At 39.8% G+C, this 21,639-nt stretch overlaps 1 protein-coding gene and 1 pseudogene across 1 annotated transcript in view; both read right to left on the bottom strand.

Annotated features, from left to right (window-relative positions):
- Window positions 1-21,639, bottom strand: part of Ptprm (protein tyrosine phosphatase, receptor type, M) — an 819,406-nt gene that overhangs the window by 119,209 nt on the left and 678,558 nt on the right. The gene's annotated exons all lie outside the window — the stretch shown is intronic.
- LOC105993769 lies at window positions 351-1,220 on the bottom strand (annotated as a pseudogene).

The following is a 21,639-nucleotide window of genomic DNA, read 5'->3' as shown; positions in this document are numbered from 1 at the left end:
ACCAATTCCTTGTCTTTGTCACAACTACCATCCTACCTTTTTTACACCAGTTGGGAAGGTAGAAGAGAAGGTCAGGAAGAAGCAATAAAGTACAGTAGAAGAACAAAGGCACACTCTGAAATGCTTCAGTAGCATAGAATAGGTCATCAGGAAAATGTGGTCCAACCCATGTTGGCTTTCCAGTTCTCTCTTCTGAATGGAATCAATTCCTTACATCCCTAGTCTCCATCCTATCATCTTGGCCACTTCTATCTTTCACCAACATTTTGTGAAGACTCATGGTTCCATATAATCTACTTTTTTTAAGTTTTTAACAGGCTTGATTCACTTTCTTATTCTTACATAAAATTCTATGTTGCAGCCACAGCTGGAGCCTGGGTCCTCTGCACAGAGACTCTGGTGTGAGTTTTCACAAGATGATCAGTGAATTTCTGATGAGATTTGGTGAACACGGTCTCTTTCCAGAGGTCAGGGGTCAGGCAACTGTAGGTCCTGGAGATGGCATCAAAGGTGGCTTTGGCGAAGTTCCCCAAGGTAGCAGTACAACCCTCGGTTGAGGTGTTGCATGGATACCAGCCATCATCAACAGCTTCTTGGGGATAGGAGTGAACATGATTCCAGTGGCTCTGGGGATGGGGATGAGGTGGAGCAGCACAGAAATGCATAGCCTATCACCTTGCATGCAACAGTGTGAGGCTTGCCCATCTTGTTCCCCAGTAGCCTCACCAAACAGGCACAATGGAGATCTTGGCCAAGATGATGGACCCTAGGATGGCAGTGGCAACCTCCTTGGAGCACTTAACCCCCAGACCATCATGGCCATTGTATTGCCAATGGCTACAAATGCCTTGAACCTGGTGCACTGGCCAGCTCGAGGCTGCTTCTATACCGAGCATAATCTTCAACACCTCATCCTTTAGTGATGCCCCTGGAGGAAGTCAACAATCTCAGACTCCTTGATGGGCAGGGAGAAAAGATAGATCCTTCAAAGACTTGATCTTCATGTCCTTAACCAGGCGGCCCAGTTTGGTGATAGGATCTATTCCTTGTCTTCGGCCTTGCCTTGACAACCCCCTGCAGCTGTGAACTCAGCCTCTATCACGGCCACAACTTCGACCCCAGAGGCCACTACTGAAGCCTCCACGGAAGCTGTCATGCCCTTCCAAGCCTGGGTCCCCGGGACCTCCGTCCCTTCCGCTGCCACCTGCATCATCTGCCATTTGGTGTTTTCCCGGAGAAGCAGAAATCTATTTTTATTTTATATATGGGCTCAGTGCTTCCTTATTCAGTAAACTGCCCCAGTGCTGCTGCAGCTGCCCTCCTGCATGTCATACTATACTTGGATCCTGTATGTAGCAGATGGCTTGGCATGTTGTTCTGCTGTTCCCAAGTCTCTCTCTGTTATCACGCTGTGGAGTCTTTGAGAGCAGAGCCTGGATGTTCATTTTTCTTGGGGGGAGGTGTCTGGAGATTGTGTCTCATAGTTTGAGTTCAATAACTAGCTGGAGAATGAAGGACTATATTGTTGATTTCCAGTATGTCTTGGCTTTGACCTCAAAATGAAGCTTTATTCTACAGTTTCAGTGTGTGAAAGGTTCTAAGACTTGGAAAAACCTGCCTGTGTCAGTTCCATTTTCTACTATAATAATGAAATATCTGAAATAGGCTACTTACTAGAATGAGCTCTATTTAGGTCACAGATTTTGAGGCTGAATCTCTCCCAAGATCAGGTAGCCCCATTTGTTTGACCTCTAGTGAGGGCCTAATAATGAAACCTCTATTGAGGGTCAAGGTGGAATGCACACAAGTGGGAGCGATCATGTCATCACACAGGAAGTCCAAGAATCTCGAGTTGCACATCCCTTCCAGAACACACCCCCAGTTCACATAAGAACCTCTCATGAGACTCTCTCAATGGTTCCACTGCTCATCATGGTCACAATGAAAACCAAGCTTCTAAGCATATGGATCCCTGGGGGGAAAGTGACATTCAAACTACAGCCTTGCCTCTTCACAGGTCACAGATTTCACCTGGGTGGTGCTTTACATGACCTGAGGGGTATTGGCATTGCTTCTGCCTTTATTGCTCAACTACCACTGCAGACTCTTTGATGTCAGCTCTGTCCATTCCTGTCCTGTAGATTCATCTTCCATGTACCCACGCCACTGTCTAGATGAAAAGACACCCCTTGATAACATGTGCAAGCATGAAGACATCACTACCTATATTAGAGCTGAGCTTTAAACTATCCATCTACTTAAAAGACCCCTAATGCCATGGTCATAATCAGTACTGTATTATCATTAAAAAAACCTTTAGTTTCATAATAAAACAAAGTGTGTGTAAACAGCAAGTTTACAGAGACACACTTCACATGCTAGTTGAAGGGCAAAATATTGTAGGATGCAAGACAAGAAAACAAAAAATATTTCAAGCTATTAATAAATTGAGCAAATAAAACACTTGAAGTCAAAAACAAAAAAAATAAGACCATTATATAATCAGAATTATAAACATGGATCAAGCCACAAAACTTTAACTTCTCTTCTGCTGTATAATATGCATTTAAAAATAGCTTCAGGGATATTAAAGTCAGAGACTCTTGTTCTGAATAGTGTCTTTGTTAGTCTATGAATGACAATTATTTCACAGTTGAGTAATAACTATTATTTGACTTTCAACAATGTATTTCTACTTTGCATTTGTCATGATTTAATTACCAATTTCACTTCCCTCTGCCTTTTCCACCTATCTAAAAAGTTTTCTGTGTGTGTGTTTTGTAGAAAGAAGGAAGAGTGAGTTTGAGGGAGACTTTGAAATCTTCCAATAAACCCGTGACCTCAATTCCTCAGAAAGACATTCCCAGGTGACCCAAGCTATCGCCACACCTGAGCCCCACACATCTCTTCCCACTCTTAACAAGCAGAGGCTCTCTTGTAGGGTTTGGGACTTACACAACAGCTGTGTTTCCTTAGCATGGAAAAAAAGTCTGCTAATCATAGGATATCCAAGAGCCTTTTCACTTAAAAACAGTTATTGTAATTTCATTGTTTTCATTTAATTGGTGCCCAGCAAGAAGACACAAATCTACACAGGGGAAAATAACCAATCTCATTCCAATTGAGCACTACACTTTCTAGAATGTTTTCCTAAGGATGAGGCCCAAGTGCTGTTTATCTCTGAGCTCTTATTCTGATGATGTCAGACAAGAACAAATGTTTGTAAGTCAGTCCATGGTTTCAACTGATCCTCACGGAGGGAGAGGCTGGCATGGAGGGGTGACCTCCCGGCTTACAGCTAAGGGACATGAGATAGAGCAGGACCTCAGTGTGTTCTAACTCAAGCCCCTGCTCTTTTGGAACTACCCCAATCCTGACAGTGATGTTGCAGGAGGAGACAGCATCTGTCTACTTAAATAAACATGACGAATAACTGCTTTCCAAGTTATCTGCAAATCAAAGCTCAAAACAAGGTAATATAAAAAAGTTTGCCTGTTAATTTTTAATAAAATAGTTATTTTTGTTAGGTGATGTGTTTAATTGCAAGAGAAGGTGACGTTTTTTGCTGTATACCTCCCAACTTTCTCTTATAGAAATTGTATGAATCAGATAAGGTGATGTTAGGGAAATGAACCCTAAGATATGTATTCAAATGTTTTTTTCTTTCATGCGATTGTTTCTAACACATTTATAAGATGATTTCTTTGTTGCTTTGTGTCCTTCCCCCACAGTATAACCCCTGCTTTCACTGTATTTGATGTCGGTATAATTTGTGGAGGGGAAGGGGAAAAACAAATCGTTTAAATAGGGATATAGGTGGACCCATTGCAACAATGAGATGTACAAGTCGTTATGTTAAAAAATGAACTTTACAACTTTGGTGCAGGGGGTGGGGTGGAGCGGGGAGTGGGGAGGATTGGGTGGGGGAGCAGGGGGGGAGGATGGGAAGGGATGGGAAGGGGAAACAAAGGAGGAGGCAACAATGCTTGATAAGAAATGTACTCATTATCTTGTCCATGTAATTGTAACCCCTCTGTATAGTATTTTCACAATAAAAAATATTTAAAAAAGAAATTGTATGAATCTATATAAATGGAAAAATGTATTAAGAAAACACAAAAGCAAAACAAAACAAAAAAAGGTATGCTGTGAGAAACAGATCAGATGACTATTAATTCCATACATGAATGCCACCTTCCCTTGACGCCCTACAGATATAGCCTCATATTTTCTGGAATGCACTTGCTCCCAATCTCCCCATGAATACATTTGCATTATGAAGACCACAGTTCCTATTCTTGACTTGGAAAATTAGTAATAGATCTATGGGAGCCAGATCAGTGAACCAAGGGCTTTCTGTCTTGGCTGACTTGGCTTTTGTTGTGAAGATTTATTTTTTTGCTAAGACAGACCCAGTTTTAAATATTACCAATTTTTGTTAGAGTATATTTCAAAATATCAATGGAAATACTTACTTTTAGACTCTAGACTCCCTCTTTTGCCTAAAGCAGGAGAAAAGTCAACTGTTTGAATTGCTAGGTAGGAAACAAAAGCATCTATAGCTCCAGAGTCACTGGACACTCAGAGAAGCTGATGAAATACATGTGTCTTTTACACTGTGGATTCCTGGTAGCTTTCCTCAGTTGGGATTTCTCAGAGCAAGCATAGTAATTTGGACCAGAATACTGGTCACCTAGGTTGGAGATCATAGTTTCACACCTAGATAGAGCCAGGTCTGACACATATAGGTGTGATTCAGGTGCAGCAGATGATCTTTATTCCTCCTTCCCCCAAGAAACTGGGGCTTCTCTGATAACCTTCTTTTGTTTTATTTTTGCCAACCAAAAGATACAGACAGTCCTAACAAATCCATAAACCAGTGAATCTGCAGTAGAATATTAATAACTTGGGGTAACATGTAATTTGTATTTGATAAATCTATTATGTCCTTTTAAATATACATCTTGGCTTTTGTCCCCAGGACTCATTATGTAGTACAGGCTTGCCTGGGAACTCACTGTGTAGCCTAGGTTGGTTGATCTTGAAGTTGACATTTTCATGTGATAGGATTACAAGTGTGCACTACCAGGCTTGGCTTTTGAAATAAGCAAGACCATAGCATATTTTATAAGATTCTCCTCCGGTTCCTTTTCCTTTGTCAAGAACAAAAGTTTCTTTAGTTGTCTTTTTCATGTTAGAGAGGTCAAAAATTAGAAAAGTTCTTTTAAAATGGCATAAATTGAATGAATACTTTGATTACAATTCCATTTTGAACCAGTATTCCTGGGAAGGACTAATCACCACATATTCTGCATCATGTCTAGAGAGGAACGGTTCCTATCCAATTTGTTGAAAGCAGAGGCAACTAGATTTTGAACCCTGCTTCTGCCAAGATGAAAGAGCTTTGTTCTCAAAGAAGGCATAGTTTTCTAAACATATGCCAACAACTGGCTTGTGGTAGCTCAGGGGAAACTTTGCTTATCTGCTCCTTACATTTCTCTATTATGTTCAAGTGTAAGAAACAGCCTCCAATTCCTCCTCTATCTCTCACCTATAGTTTTCATTTGACAAAATTATGAGCATGTTCGCCAGAAATCAAATTCAACCAAAGCACAGGTGATGTGGGAAGGAGACCTTAGGAGCGAGTAGAAATGATGGCTAGGCAGGGAGAGAGAAGTTCCCCACTGGGTGACTGAGGAGCCCACCCCAAGACCAGTGACTTCAGGATAAGCCTGGGACAGAGATGGAGACAGGCCATACTTCCAGTACTTTTTTACAGAGGGATTTTTCGAATACCATATGCACATTTAGGCAATATTTAGTGTTTGGGGCAGATTTTAAATACACAGATACAATTTAATAGACCAACTATTTTTTAATATGAAAAAACCTACTTTATGTATTTTGGGGATTTAAGTTAATGGTCTCACTGTACCTTCTGTTAGAATTTTCATAAATACACTCTCATTCTGCTTAAGATGTAATTAAAGTGTTTCCTCTGACTACCTTGGCCCGTATATACTGAGAAAAGGCAGCAAAACTGGGAAGCACTCTGCAAGAGTAATAAGTCTCTGAAACAATAAAAAAGAAATGGGGTAAGCTCCAGTGAATACCAATGACTTCCCTGCTTTAAGACGCCGCTCTCTCCTTGGGCTCAGAGCAGAAGGAAATTGAACATCCTGCATGCTGTCATTTTTTTTTTTGGAATAGGAAACATGTTTTTGTGATTCAATAACCTCCTCCCCACCTTTCATTCCACCATTATTTTCCACAGGATATAATTATACATCTCAGTTGCCCACCTCAAGAGAATGTTACTCCAAAATGATGCAGTCTGTTAAAAATGCCACAGCTCCTAGATATTAAAAAAGAAAAAAAAACCCTATTCAATAGAAAGGCTCTCAGAAGGAATGGAATGCAGGTCAAGGCTGCATGTAATGTACTATAGGCTTCCAAGCAGTGCAGGGTCAAGTGTTTTAGAGGCTTCTGAAATAGAATTTTTCCTCCCTTTATCTTATGAATAAAACTGTACACGTAAAATGACTAAAATCATCACCCTGGAAGGAGGAAGATGAAGTCACTGGGGCATGCAGGCTCTGAACTTTCTTTGTGTTCTGCCCACATTTCTCTCCTGGTTTTTCAGAGTGCTGCATTTTTATTAGATCTATATAAACTATTTATGGCTATAGCACCAAAGCAACTGATGGCAGCTACTCTTGCCTGGTGAGGCACAAAGTGGGATGCTGGTAAAAAGGGGATTTGAGGTTCAGGTCTAGTGACCTCAGTGAGTAGTCTCTGTTATCTTCTAATGTCCTGGATAAAGGTAGTCAAAGCCCACAACACTGCAATAGCAAAAGAAGTGGGGCTGGGTGACAACAAGAATCTCAATGTGTTCATTACCTGACTTATATAACTGTAACCCCTCTGTACATCGCCTTTACAAAAAAATGATAAATATTACAATTTGCAAACAAAAAAGAATCTCAGTACTCAAACTGTGTCATCTCTAGGCAAACTGAAATCGCATTTCTTTGAATGAACTTCATATATTTCTCTAGCACTTCAGATAACCACTTTTTTTTAAAGATACACACTTTTTTTAGTAAGTTTTTTATTGTAAAAATATTGTACAGAGGGGTTATAGGTAGATGAGGAAGGTAATGAGTACATTTCCTATGGAGCATTGTTGTCTCCTCCTTTGTTTTTCCCCTGCCAGCCCTTCCCTACCATTTCCACAACTACACTCTCCCGCCTAAATTATAAAGTTCGTTTTTCAACATTGTAACAATGAGATGTACAAGACACTAAGATAGCCATTTTTTACATTTATATATTTATGGGTTTTTGGTGACTCATTGGAGATAGTCTCAGGGACTTCTTGGACAGGGTTGCTTTGGCACGTAGGGTAGTTGTTTTATTATCTGTATTGTCAAAATAATATAAAGTGAAATAAAATAAAATCGCAAGTGTCCTCCCTGGAAAGCTGTGACTTTTTTAAATCCTCCCCTCAGAAGTCAGAGCACATACACTTCTCTGGATGTGATTGAAAAGCTCAGGACACAATTTTAGAGATGACAGGCTGGGATATGAATAATTGTAGCAAAAAAGAATTTTAATTTGCAATTTGTGACTCTCTTTTTGACATGTATTAATTAATAAAATCTCTGTATAATTCCTGGGCTCTTCCTATAATACCTAAGCTATGTGATTAAAGACTAAAATTTACAAAGGAGGGTTATTTTTAAGATTTAGGAAATCTTAAGATCAGAAATACCTCTTTCAAATAGATTAGTGGAAAAATAATTACCTCTCAACTTCCTGTAAGAAAGTCTAACATCTATCCACTCTTACTCGTTTATTTATTTTGCAGGGCTGGGGATCAAACCTAGGTTATGATATGTGTTGGGCAATGTTCTACCAGTCAGATATACCCCCAGCCCTCTGTCTACACTTGAAACTAAACATTTTTATTGAAAAATACAACCATGTGTTTCAGTGTTATAGAGTAATAGAGGCTTTCCTTCCTTGACTGAATTCCAGCCAAGTGTCCTGCCTATTGCAAATGGACACCATCTCTGCTACCACAAGTGGGGAAAGTCCTGGCATTGAGCCACAGTCTATGGGAATAAGGAAGACAGACAAAACTACTGAACCATCAACCTGTAGCAGACACAGAGCAAAATCTTGGCATGGTGCAAGTTCCAACAAGCTGGGACCATCCATCCATAGAGCCAGGGCTAGGCACAGCCTGCCCAGAGAATCCTGAATGAACTAACTGGTTAAAAGCAGATATTTCATCTTACTGTAGACCTTGTTGCAATGACTTTGTCAACTGAATGTACTCTCTAGAAATTAAAATTCATCTTATTATTATACTCTGGGGTTGGAAGAAGCAAGTGGCTGAATGGGATGGAGGGAAAGTGAATCCCCAGTTACTAATAAAGACACTTAGGAGGAGCTGACTACAATTTACAATGGCTCTCTAAATTTTAGCACAGTCAACCTTTCCTTTACCCCTCACTACTTTCCTCTGATTTATTTAGTAATTTAAATACATTTACTTGCAAATGCAAACTTACATCTTTACAATAAATAGAAAGCCAGCAACACACCAGGCAACAATAATTGGAAAAGCAGACAGAATTAAAACAAAACAGCAGCAGCATATTTGAGCCTATGTAGAGCATCTGTAGCCCCTTCTTAATGTATATGGAGAAGATGACAGGCTCCAAATGAAGGTTATGAATCCAAAGCACCGAGATGTATCCAGGAACGCAATCATTTATCACCGTGAAAGTGGGGTGAGGGGCCCTGGGGAGCAGACCTCGGACTATCACCTGGTCTCCAGCAGCTGTTGTTTCTCACACTTGGGGAAAATTTCATTCTTGACCTGGTGCCAATGGACTCACAGCTTTAATTATTGATACTCAGGAGGAAAAATTCAGGAACACTGGGGTTTAAGACCAGCCTAGACAAAAAAGTTTATGAGGCACCATCATCATAGAAAAAGTTGGGTATATGTTGGTGTATGAATATTACCCCCAGCTATGGCAAGAAAATACACAGGAAGATCACAATCCAGGCCAAAAAACAAAGACATTAATCTAAAAATTAAATGGAGTGAAAAAGAGCTAGAGGCATGGCTCACATGGTAGAGTGCCTGCCTAGCAAGTGTGGAGCCCTGAGTTCAAACATCATTATTACCCAAAATAAAAACAAATAAGTACATGCCTATAATCCTAGCAACTCAGGAATCTGAGATCTGAGGATCCTGGTTCAAAGTCAGCCAGGGCAGGAAAGTCCATGAGACTCTTGTCTACAATTAACTGCCAGTTTCAGTTGCAGTGGTAGAGTGCTAGCTTTGAACACAAAAGATCAAGAACAACACCCAGGCTCTGAGTTTATGTCCCACGACTGACAAAAGAAACAAACAAGTAAACTACATAAACAGCTGCATTTCATATCCCTCTTGACTCATCACAGTGGAAGTTTAAAGGAAAGGGTGTGTGCCTGAGGAGCAGAAGACTCCAGTTGAAATCTCAACTCTGATCCATTTCCAACTGTGAGACCACAGGAAGTCACTACATTGATTTTATTTTTTTGCACTGATTTTTAAATATTTATGATAGCATTCCCATAAAAAATTATGTACCAGGATTGCTTCCAATATTAAAACCAATGAATGAGCCTGGCAATAGTGGCTCAAGCCTGTAACTCTAGCTACTTAGGAGACTGAGATCTTGAGGAGTGTGGTTTGACACTAACTAGGACAGAAAAGTCCATGGGATTCCATCTTTGAAACTAACCACTAATGTCAAACTAGAGGTGTGGCTCTACTAGTAAAGAGCTAACCAAGCACACAAGCAAAGCAAGCTGAAAAAGCATGAGGCTCTGACTACAAACCAGTAAATACAAAACAAAAAAACAATGAATGTCAGTAAAGAGAATATACAGTATAGGAATAAGAATCTTCTTTTTGTCAAGGACATTTGCATATTTAACATCATTCATCAGTCATTCAAATTATAAGTACAGGCAGATGGCTAATGGCAGCCAATAAGAAACATAGGAGAAGCATGTGTGTCTATAGCATTATGCACCAAATGATTTTATGGGACTCACAGAACCTGTGGGCTGAATGTTCCCCACCCTTGATCATAGAGCATGGATACATAGAAAGCAATGGGAATGTCACCACAGTAGAAAGCATTACCACAGTAGGAAATGTTACCACTTAAGAAATGTTATTACAATTTTTAAAAATGGGCTAATTAAAAAAAGATAAAATGAATTACATTTATATTTTAAAAAAGAAATATTACAGCAGATAATATTACCACATCAGGAAATGTTACCACAGTAGGTAATGTTATAGTAGGAAATGATACTGTACTAGTTGCCTCCGTGAGATATGTTAATATAGTAGGAAGTGTTACCACAATAGAAAACTCATGGTAGTAAATGTTATCACAGTAAGGTATGTTAGGAATAGGAAATGTTACTTTGTTTTTGTTTTTTTTGGGTCCAGTTGTGGGCCTGAACTCTGGGCTTGGGTGCTGTTCCTCAGCTCTTCAGCTCAAGGCTAGTGCACTACCACTTGAGCCACAGCGCCACTTCCAGCTTTTTTTCTTTTTGCTTATGTGGTGCTGAGGAATCAAACCCAGGGCCTCAGGCATGCAAGGCAAGCGCTCTACCACTGAGCCACCTTCCCAGCCCCAGGAAATATTATTATAGTAGTAAATGTTACTATAGTAGCAAATATTACCATACTTGGAAATATTACTAGAGTAGGAAATATTACTCTAGTAGACAATGTTATTACTGTAGTATAGCTCTTCACAAGTATCTACATCCTTCCCAGATAACACCAAAGGGGAAGAACTTAATCTCCACATATTGCACCCTTAGTAGGTAGTGTCTACCTAGAGCATACTGTATTAGTGAATAAATAAATGGCAATTACAAACTAGAGATCCATATGTCATAACTGTATTTAAATTTAAACTTTTTGAGGCCTCGACCTTGAATTTTATTACAAATTATGCACTTCTACTTGGCTTTAAATAAACTACCATCACTTTGGAGACAGTAATGCTCACATACTGTTTACATAGAGAGGACTCTACTTGGAATTTTGCAAATTCCTCTAGTGGTATAGTATTTTCCTTTTTTTCCCCCTTGCCAAATCACAGTCTGATGAAAGGGTAACAATTAGTTTAACTGAACCAAGGTCAATAGTAAAAGGAAATAGCTAATAGTTGCACTTAGAATCTGCTGACATTTTTAAAAATGAAGAGTTGGCCTTAACTCAGAGAGCTAGATATTAGCTGAACCCTGGGGCATGGGCCTTACTTCTCCTTCTCCTTCTTCTTCTTTTTTTTAAATCAAGCACTACAAGGCATGTGACTACATTAAAAGCAAGATGTGTCATACCACAGCCTTAGGCTGAAGCAAGCTAAGGGGTCCAGTGTGAAATGCAAATAGCAGAGACCTGATGCCCTTGTGGGACCTGCATTGCTCTCTTCACTCTAAAACACAATAAACGTTCACACAACATCTAGAGATTTGTTTCAGCAAAGGAAATTAATGAAAGGAGATTTGAATGTTAGCCAGAAAGTGTACTAGGAAAAAACAAAACACCGACTCATGATTTTGATTATGAAACAATTATTTGAGTGCCATCACAATGATTTATTCAGTGGTGTTAATTAAGACAACAGCTAATGCCAGTAACAACACAAAGTAAAAAGCATAGTTTGTTCCATAATTTTCAAATATTGTGTTAAGTGTTTTATGCAAAATATCGCAGAGATGTCTGTCAAGACAGATACGATGATATTAAGCGAAATGAACCCTAAGATAGGGACACAAGTGGTATTTTCTTTCTTGCTATTGTTTTTAACGTACTTAGAATGTTCCATGTGATTTTTTTGTTGCTTTGTATGGCCTTCCACCATGGCATAACCCCTGTTTTCACTGTATTTGACGTAGGTCTAATTTGGGGAGGGGAAGGGAAAAACAAAATGTTTAAATAGGGATACAGGTTGACCCATTGCAACAATGAGATGTACAAGACACTATGTTGAAAAACAAACTTTACAATTTAGGCGGGGGGGGAGGGTGGAGGAGGGGACATGGGGGGACTGTAATTGTGGAGGTGGGGAGGGAAGGGATGGTAGGGGAAAAACAAAGGAGAAGGCAATAATGCTTGATAGGTAATGTACTCATTACCTTGCTCATGTAGCTGTAACACCTCTGTACAGTATTTTTATAATAAAAAACATTTAAAAAAGACTATTTCCTCTTTTTCTCGTTACAGCTGTGACCTGTGCTTATGAAGATATCCAGCATATTTTTAATATATATTTTTATTGTAAAGATACTGTACAGAGGGGTTACAGTTACATGAGCAAGGTAATGAGTACATTACCTATCAAGCCTTGTTGCCTCCTCCTTTGTTTTTCCCCTACCATCTCTTCCCTCCCCACCTTCTTAACTCTTCTCCCTGCCCTAAGTTGTAAAGTTTGTTTTCAACATAGTGTCTTGTACATCTCATTGTTACAATGGGTCAACCTGTATCCTTGTTTCAGCATCTTGTTATTTCCCTTCCCCTCCCCAAATTAGAAAATGTATATAGAAGATGCAGGGTACCGGAATCAAATACAGTGAAAACGGGTTATACCATGGGAGGAGTACATATGAAAGCAACAAACGAAATCACATAGTACATTATAAGTATTTTAAAAACAACAGCAACAAAGAAACAAACCTCTTGTGTCCCTATCTTGGGGTTCATTTCACTTAGCACCATCTTACATGGTCATACGTGCATAGCTTTTGACCTCTGCTACTTGTCTGGTGAGATTATCCTAGATGTATACTAGTTATTGCAAATAAGGGAAACCGTGGGACCTATGGCTTACTTCACTTAGTATAATTTTTTCCAAGTCTTTCCATTTCCTAACAAATGGGGTAGACACCCAGCATATTTTCAAATACATTTTCAATTAATTATTGAATAAAATAAAATTTAAATTATATAAAAGATAACATTTGTGTATGTGTGTGTGTGTGTGTGTGTGTGTGTGTGTGTGTGTGTGTGTGTGTGTGTTGGTACCAGGGACTGAACTCAGGGCCTGGATGCCGTCCCTGGGTATTTTTGCTCAAGGCTAGCACTCTACCACAGGCAGAGCCACTGGCCTTTGCTTGTTAATTGGGGATAAGAGTCTCATAGGCTTTTCTGCTTGGGCTGACTTTGAACAATCACCCTCAGATCACAGTCTCCTAAGTAGCTAGGACTATAGGCATGAGCCACTGGAGCCCAGCCTCAGGGGATTTTGATTTTGAAATAGTTACAGATTCAGAAGAGAGTCCAAGCACAGTATGAAGAGCCTCATACACTTTTCAATTTTCCCCAATGGCCACACCTTGCAAAACTGTGTTATAGTATCAAATCCAGGAAATAGGGATTGGTATACTCAAATCTCTATGTCATTTTTCCTCAAGTGTAGATTTATATAGCCACTACTTGAAACAAACAGAATGATCTCACAATCAGAAACAACTTCATATACACTCTACCATCCCTAATTCCTAACATTTACACACTTAAACAATATCGCTAACATTTCCAGAATAACCTGTAAATGGGATCATGAAGGATTGGCTTTTTCCTTTAAGCACAATACCCATAAGATTCACCATGTTGTTACATGTGTCAACAGTCCATTTTCATGGTCAAGTAATATTTCATATTACGTATATCAGCTAGCTTTTCATTAGTATAATAAAATACACAAGATAAACAACTAATGAAGAGAAAAATTTATTTTGGCTCATGATTGCAGAGGTTCTAGTTCATGATCAGATGGACCCATTGGTTTCAGGCCTGTGCAAAGCAGAGTCACACTGGGGAGCAAAGCCCCTCACCAATAACCAGGAACCAAAGACATAAACAAAGGGACTACAGATCTACCATCCCCTTTGAGAGCGTGTGTACAGCACTTCAATGATCTAGCTTCCACTGGCAAGTGCCTCCATGGAGGTCACACCTGAAATACACGGGGCTTTGGGGGTTGTGTAACATTGTGGCCCATTGCAGGATGAAGGTCCCTGTTGATTTACTCACTCCATTCCTGAGGAACAATTTGATACTTTCAAGTTTTGATTATTACAAGCAAAGCTATTATGAGTGCTCACTTAAAAGGTTTTATGGTGAAGTTAAGTTTCAGTTTTCTGGAGATGCCTAGGAGAAGTATTTTTGGGACTAGATGAAAAAAACCTATGCCGAGTTTCTAAAGAATTGTTTCTAAAGAGTTGTTTTACAGACTAGCATACCAGTTCACATCCCCACCAGCAGTATATGTAAGATGCAAGGTCTCTGCATCCCTATCAGCACTTGGTGTTGTCCCTGGTTTTAATTTTAGTGGTTCTGAGATGCATGTACTATGATCGCAATTGTGTTTCTACAATGGCGAATCAAATGCTGTTGACTGTGTTTTCATGTGTTTGCTTGCCATCCATATATATAATTTTTTGCTAAAATGTCTTTGGTCATTTTCTAAATGGATTATTTTTTATTAAGTTTTGTTCTTTGTCAGACATGTGGGGACTGCAGGCACAAATGCAATGCAGGGACCACCCTAAGCTAGCCAAAGGGGCAAGGGGAGGAGGGAGTCCCCTTGACCATGAGCATCTAACTCCTAATAACAAAGTAATGGGCTGCTGTTGTTAAAGATACTTAGCCTGTAGTCCTTTGTTATGGCAGCCCAAGCAAATGGGTGCATTTCCTACTTCTAGAGGCAAGTCATTTTTCATGATGGACAAACACATCTTAGATACAGGTGACTGATGTGCCATGGGCATTTTCTTTCTAGGTGTCAGTTATGTGTTTGGGACTACTCAATGGCACCAACTAGAAAGCTCCTTTACTACACAGAGTTTGTGCAGTGAAGCTGGAGAATCTTAGCCAAATGCAGAGACAGAGAAAACCTTGGGGAGGTGTTTTGCCCTCAGCAGGGCAGGTGCTGAATACACATATACTGTTCATGCCTCCTGGAACATGTTTTCCACTGTGAACATTTCTGTTGTTGTTTTTGTTTTTGGGTCCAGTTATGGGGCCTGAACTCTGGGCCTGGGCGCTGTCCCTCTGCTCTTCAGCTCAAGGCTAGTGCTCTTACCACTTGAGCCACAGCGCCACTTGTGGCTTTTTTCTTTTTGCCTATGTGGTGCTGAGGAATTGAACCCAGGGCCTCAGGCATGCAAGGCAAGTGCTCTACCACTAAGCCACCTTCCCAGCCCGGCTGTGAACATTTCTAATGAATCTATCTATCTATCTATCTATCTATCTATCTATCTATCTATCTATCTATCATGGTATTATCAGTGATTCATTAGTGAAACCACAATTTATGTAAACAGGGACACCTTCTCTTTCAACACTAAAGTCCCAGGATGCATTGATTAAAGCAGACAGCTCTCAGGCAATACAACCACAGCAACAAAATCCTTGGAGCCTCCGAGAGTAGACACAGCCTCCCATGATCACGTCCATTGAAAGTAAGTGCTACGCATGAATGTCATCCCACTCATCAGGTAGTGCTTACGGTGCTGTGATACAGTGAGCTCCTCTGGCAGCAAGAAATCATTCAGACAGATAGGAGGACACTGCAGACCTGCACTAACCTGTGGAGCCGTGCAGTTAACTAAGGACCAAGCTTCTTTTCCAGCCCTGCTCAGTGCAGCCTCAGGGCTGTGATACCGTGCATACGTTCTGACTTCCTGCTATTCCCAATCCTACAGGATGACCTTATGAATGGTCATCACTGAATCCTCATCCTCTCACCAGGTGTACATTCAAACCACATTTCCCAGGATATGTGACCTTTGCAAGAAGTAATTTCACAACACCTGTGAAGAGTTTGTAAGTCACACATGTTCCCAAAGTGGCAGTCACAAAACCCCTTTGGAAAGAAGTAAGATACGTGAGTTATGGACTGAAGTATACCTCTGCACACGCGCACGTGCGCGCGCACACACACACACACACACACACACACACACAGAGTTTAAAAAAAGAGAGGCCAGATACTGATAGTTTACACCTCTAATCCTTTCTATTCAGGAAGCTGAGATGTGAGGTTGAAGCACTTTCTGGGTAGGAAAGTACATGAGGCTCATCTCTAATTACTCAGCAAACATATGAAGTAGAAGTAGAGCTGAGGTTCCAATGATAAGAGTATTAGTCTTGAATGAAAAAGCTAATCTCAGACATATACTAGTCATTGCAAATAAGGGAAACCATGGGACCTATGTTTCTTTGGGCCTGGCTTACTTCACTTCATATAATTTTTTCCAAGTCTTTCCATTTCCTAACAAATGGGGCAATGTCATTCTTTCTGATGGAGGCATAGAATTCCATTGTGTATATATACCACATTTTCTTGATGCATTCATCTACTGAGGGGCATCTGGGTTGGTTCCATATCTTAGCTATGGTAAATAATGCTGCAGTAAACATAGTTGGGCAGGTAGCTTTAGTATTGTCTTGTTTGTGATCATTTGGGTAAATGCCCAAATGTTTTTACTGTATTTGATGTTGGTATAACTTGTGGAGGGGAAAGGAAAAAACAAATTGTTTAAATGGGGATACAGGTGGACCCATTGAAACAATGAGATGTACAAGACATATGTCAAAAAATGAACTTTACAATTTTGGTAGGGGGCTGGCGGGGGAGCAGGGGTGGGTGGGGGAGAAGATGGGAAGGGATGGGAAGGGGAAACAAAGGAGGAGGCAACAATGCTTGATAAGACTCATTACCTTGCCCATGTAATTGTAACCCTTCTGTACGGTATTCTCTCTCTCTCTCTCTCTCTCTCTCTCTCACACACACACACACACACACACACACACACACAAAGCTAAGGAAGTGCCCAGGCCCTGAGTTCAAGCCCTAGTGTACTGGTGCAAACAAAAAAGAAAGAATGAAAGAATAAAGAAAATTAGAAAGACAGAAGAAAAAAGGAGAAAAGAAAGAAGAAAAGAAAAAGAGTATTTCACTACTCATGCTGCAAGTCTAGGTTTACTGGGATATGCAGCCTGGGGTGCTGGTATCAGGAAGAACCTCACTTTGCCTCCTGCATCCTGCATATGGGAAGGTTGCATTCCAAATTTCCAAGAATGCCATGGCCACACCTCACTGTACTCAGTGATGTGCAATTTTGCATGGCCCCAAGAACTGCAAGTGAATTTCCAAGCGATTACATTTCCTCTGAAATGTGTGATGTGATCAGGCCTTTCATTTATTTATTTTTTCATCTTGCCTCTGCTCATGACAACTGCAGCAATCCCTCAATCAGAAGTGAAGGGTGAAGTTTAATGACTTCATGTATAATTTAGTCTTCTGCAATATGCCTCTTCACTTTGTTTTGCCTAAGCCTAGGAAAATATGGCTGTTTATCAGACCTGCAAGGACACCACAGACAGATATGTTTCATCTCTACCTTATATACCTTACAATTTCCTTCGTTAGAATGGTGCATACAAGTTCAATGAGCCACTGTAAAGTATTAGAAAAGTTCAATCTAGGAGACAGCAATACTTTTCTGTGCACTGTTGTCCAAATAAAAAGTTTTAGGAATGGCTATATATGGATTTTTATCTTTACAAAGATGTCAGATATCTCTTTTAGCATGTGGTTTCATTTGACACTCATTTACGTAGCTGTTTACAGTCTATGTGGGAAATGTACTGAGAAGCAATCACAGGGATTGGCCAAGAAAAATCTAAAGAAACTGTTGTGTGGCACTCCTTCAAAACACTGAAATAAAAAAGTGTATGTTGATAAAATATATACATGCTTGTATTTTCTATATCCCATCACTGTATGTCTCCTGAATTCACATGAATTTACAGGCATGAATATTATATTGACTTTTCCTTTTCTCGCTGTTTTTAGTTCTGTATCCTTTGTCTTGTATATGTTTATCTGATTTGGGGAGGAGAAGGGGAATCACAGAAACGATGGGACGAATTGTAAACCAATTCAGCAGTGATACCCCTAGACACTATGTTGGAAATGAACTATGCAATTTACGGGGGGGGGGAAGGGGTCGGAAAGAGAAAAAGTGGGAAAGAATGAGGGAAGGGGTAATACTGTTAAAAAAATGTACTCTTTACCTGCTTTATGTAACTATGACATTTCTGTATATCACCTTTACAATAAAACTTAAATAAAAAATCATTATGATTGAAGTCTTTCAGAGTCTCCAAATGCTGGAAATAGGAAGCATTTTAAGTAGGACTCTTTTAATAGTATACCCACAAGCATCACCAAGGAAGTATTGACCAGGCTAAGAGAACATTAAACACACTGAATACACATGTGCAGACAAATAATAGTATTTAAAAACAGTAATCAAAACCAGGCATTGTTTTTCATTATTGTAATCGTAGCTACTCAGGAAACTGATTTATGGAACATCATAGTTTAAAGCCAACCTGAGAAAAAAAGTGTGAAATTTCATCTCCAAAATAATCGGCAAAAATGCCAGGATAGAGGCATGGTACAAGTGGTAGAGAGCCAATCAAACAAGATTGAGGCCCAGAGTTCAAGTCATAGCACTGGCAAAATCTAAAATCAAATGAATATACAAATGATTAAAAACAAACAAACAAACAAAAAATCAGTGACCACTTTAAGCTTTGCATTTATCCTACAAGATTTTAACTAGATTTTGAACATTTGTATATTTATGAAAATGATCACTTTTCTGAACTATCTCCATTTCTATACATCAAATGCTAATAATTTCAACATCTTTTCTCTACCACTCCTCACTTTGAATATATACAATGTACGTACTGAAAATAAAAAGAATCACAATGGCTTAAGTGCAGTGTGGCTTTGGTTTCTTAGCTGATAATAAGGGAAAAGACATCTTTCGCTCTCCCTTGGCCCTCCTGGATAATGCTTCTTGAGGGCTAATTCAGGAATATCTGCACTTAAGATTCTCAATGCTTTCAAACAAAGGGTAAGTTGTATAAGCAAGACATTTAAAACCAAGTTGGGTAATACAATGACAATTCTAACATCAACAGCCAACAGTCAGGCAGCCAATAAACTTAATTTCCAACAATTTTATTTTTTTTATTTAAATTTTTTTGTTGGTCATGCAGCTTACATTTTTATTACTTCTTTATATCTGGGAATAAGTAAAAATAAAAAGGATACAGTAAAAAACATGCTTTTCATTTCTGTTATTTAAAGGAGAAAAATGTCAAAGCAGAAGGTTGCTTCTGATATATCTGACATATATAGATCCTGCCTTCTATCATCTCCCTTATCTCTATTTCGTCAAGTTTAAAAAACATTTCTAATTATATGAGGGTTTGAACTTAGGAGCTAGCAAGCATTCCACCACTTGAGCCACATCCTTATCCCCTACAGAATTTTTTTTTTTAAGGCATGATCTCTCATTTATCCCTGAGTCAGGTTCAGACTACAATCTTACCTATCCCCTAAGTAGTTGGGATTACAGGTGTATAGCCCCATATCTGGTCCCTCTTTCAGGTTTTATAGGCCAAAGGACAAGAAAATGGAGAAAGTAATTCTATTTCCTTCTTGCATCCAGAACACAGCATAATCTCAGGATTGAGCTATCCTAAAATCCCAGCCCCCTTCCTGGTTTTAGTGACATGGTCATTGGATATTCTAAGACTAAGTCTCCTCCTCCCAGTAGTCAGGAAGGTGACAGTGAACTGCAAATGAGATAATATGCATGAAAGTGCTGAACCCAATATATGGTCCATGGGTGATGCCCATTAAATGTTAGTTATGTTGTTGGGAGATGGGATGGCAGGGATGGTAAGGGGGAACAAAGGAGGAGGCACCAATGCTTGATAAGATTTGTACTCATGTACAAATCTTGCTCATGTAACTGTAACCCTCTGTACGATACTTTCACAATAAAAAACTTATTAATAAAAAATGTTGGTTACTTTTACCACCACCATGAAAGTCTATGTATCTTTATATTAAAATTGGTCAAAACCAAGAAATTATAATCAGTTATTAAACTGCTGAATCACTGGCTTGTGTTGACATTTCATAACACAGTTTGATAAAAGAACTCCTTGTCTAAGAGTCAATTCCAGTACCTCCTTTGTGCTAGGTCTAGTGCTAGACACTGTGGAGATCAGGGTGAAGAATTTAAGACCTTGGAGGAGAAGAAGCCCAGCTGTTCTACTTAAGAAACAGACAGTAGAAGGTATGCACCAGCATGTGAATGGGGGCTGAGTTCCTCTGTAGGGGCTCTGGCTTGCTGTGATGGTTAGCGAAAGAAGACATCAGTGAGTGACTGATGGTCTTCCAAGGAAGGAGGAGGCTTGAGTCGGTTCTAATAAAGCTGACTGAAAGGAGTAGAATCAGAAATGTGCTCAAGCAAAGACAGGTAATTTCTACATCAAAGATAAGGCAAAGAAATGAGGGCAAATGAAGGCAGGTGGGAGACTTTCTTCCCAAGATTTGTGGAGAGTACAGAAATCTCTGATGATGAGTTAGAAATGCCTACGGCATGAGGATCTAGATGTTCTTTTTAAAAATTTTATTTTATTGTAAAGCTGCAATACAGAGGGGATAGAGTTATGAGTAAGGCAATGAGTACATTTCTTGTTGAACATTGTTACCCCCTCCTTTGTTGTTCTCCCACTATCCCTTCCCTTCCCAAACTCCCTTCCTCTTCCCTCTGAGGATTTTAGTGAGGCTCAAGAAAGCCAAACCTGGTAAGCTGTACGATAACAGGTCAATCCGATAGTGGCTCCAAGGCCCTGGCAGTTATCCAACAATGGAGGCATCCACCCTGAATCTCAGCAAAAAGACTTATGTCTACTTCTTCAGATTTTTTAAAAATCAAGGTTACACTCTACCACTTGAGTCACAAGACAACTTTTGGCTTTTTTCTGCAGTTTAGTGGAGATAAGAGTCTCATGGACTTTCCTACCTCAGATCTCAGCCTTATAAGTAGGTAGGATTACAGACGTAAGCCACTGGCACCTTGCCGTGTCTACTTTTATACATACACACAAAATATTACTTCCACTATGGCCCATGAGATAAATATGACTCCTCTTTTCTAAAGAAGGAGTTGGGAGGTCTGGAGAGGTGTGTGAGAAGGGGAAGAAGGCAAGCTTACAGATCGCTGTGGCAAACTGTGTCCCTTGGTAGGCTGCACCTGGCATACCAGGAATGCCTGGGGATGCTGGGACTTGCTGGCCTCCTTCAGGCCTCACAAGTCTTTTGCTCATCTTCCAAGCTCAATGCACTGAAGTTAAATTTCCACTATGAGTTCCTCATAAATCAATTGGACATAGCTGTAAGAGGGATTCTTTGATTTTTATTATCTATTTCATTGCTTCTTCACTTTCATACTGTGTCTGTTAGTTGCACATGGTTCCATCAGTAAAACCTTGTGATCCTTCTACATGCTGGAATGGCGTATGATAATGATCAAATCCCCGAAAGGTCCTTCTTTTTTTTTTTTTGGGTCCGGTCGTGGGGCCTGATCTCTGGGCCTGGGCGCTGTCCCTCAGCTCTTCAGCTCAAGGCTAGCGCTCTACCACTTGAGCCACAGCGCCACTTC

Source organism: Dipodomys ordii, unplaced genomic scaffold (genome assembly GCF_000151885.1).
Source record: "Dipodomys ordii isolate 6190 unplaced genomic scaffold, Dord_2.0 Scaffold100, whole genome shotgun sequence".
Taxonomy (NCBI): Eukaryota; Metazoa; Chordata; class Mammalia; order Rodentia; family Heteromyidae; genus Dipodomys; species Dipodomys ordii.
This window is presented reverse-complemented; position numbering and strand designations above follow the sequence as displayed.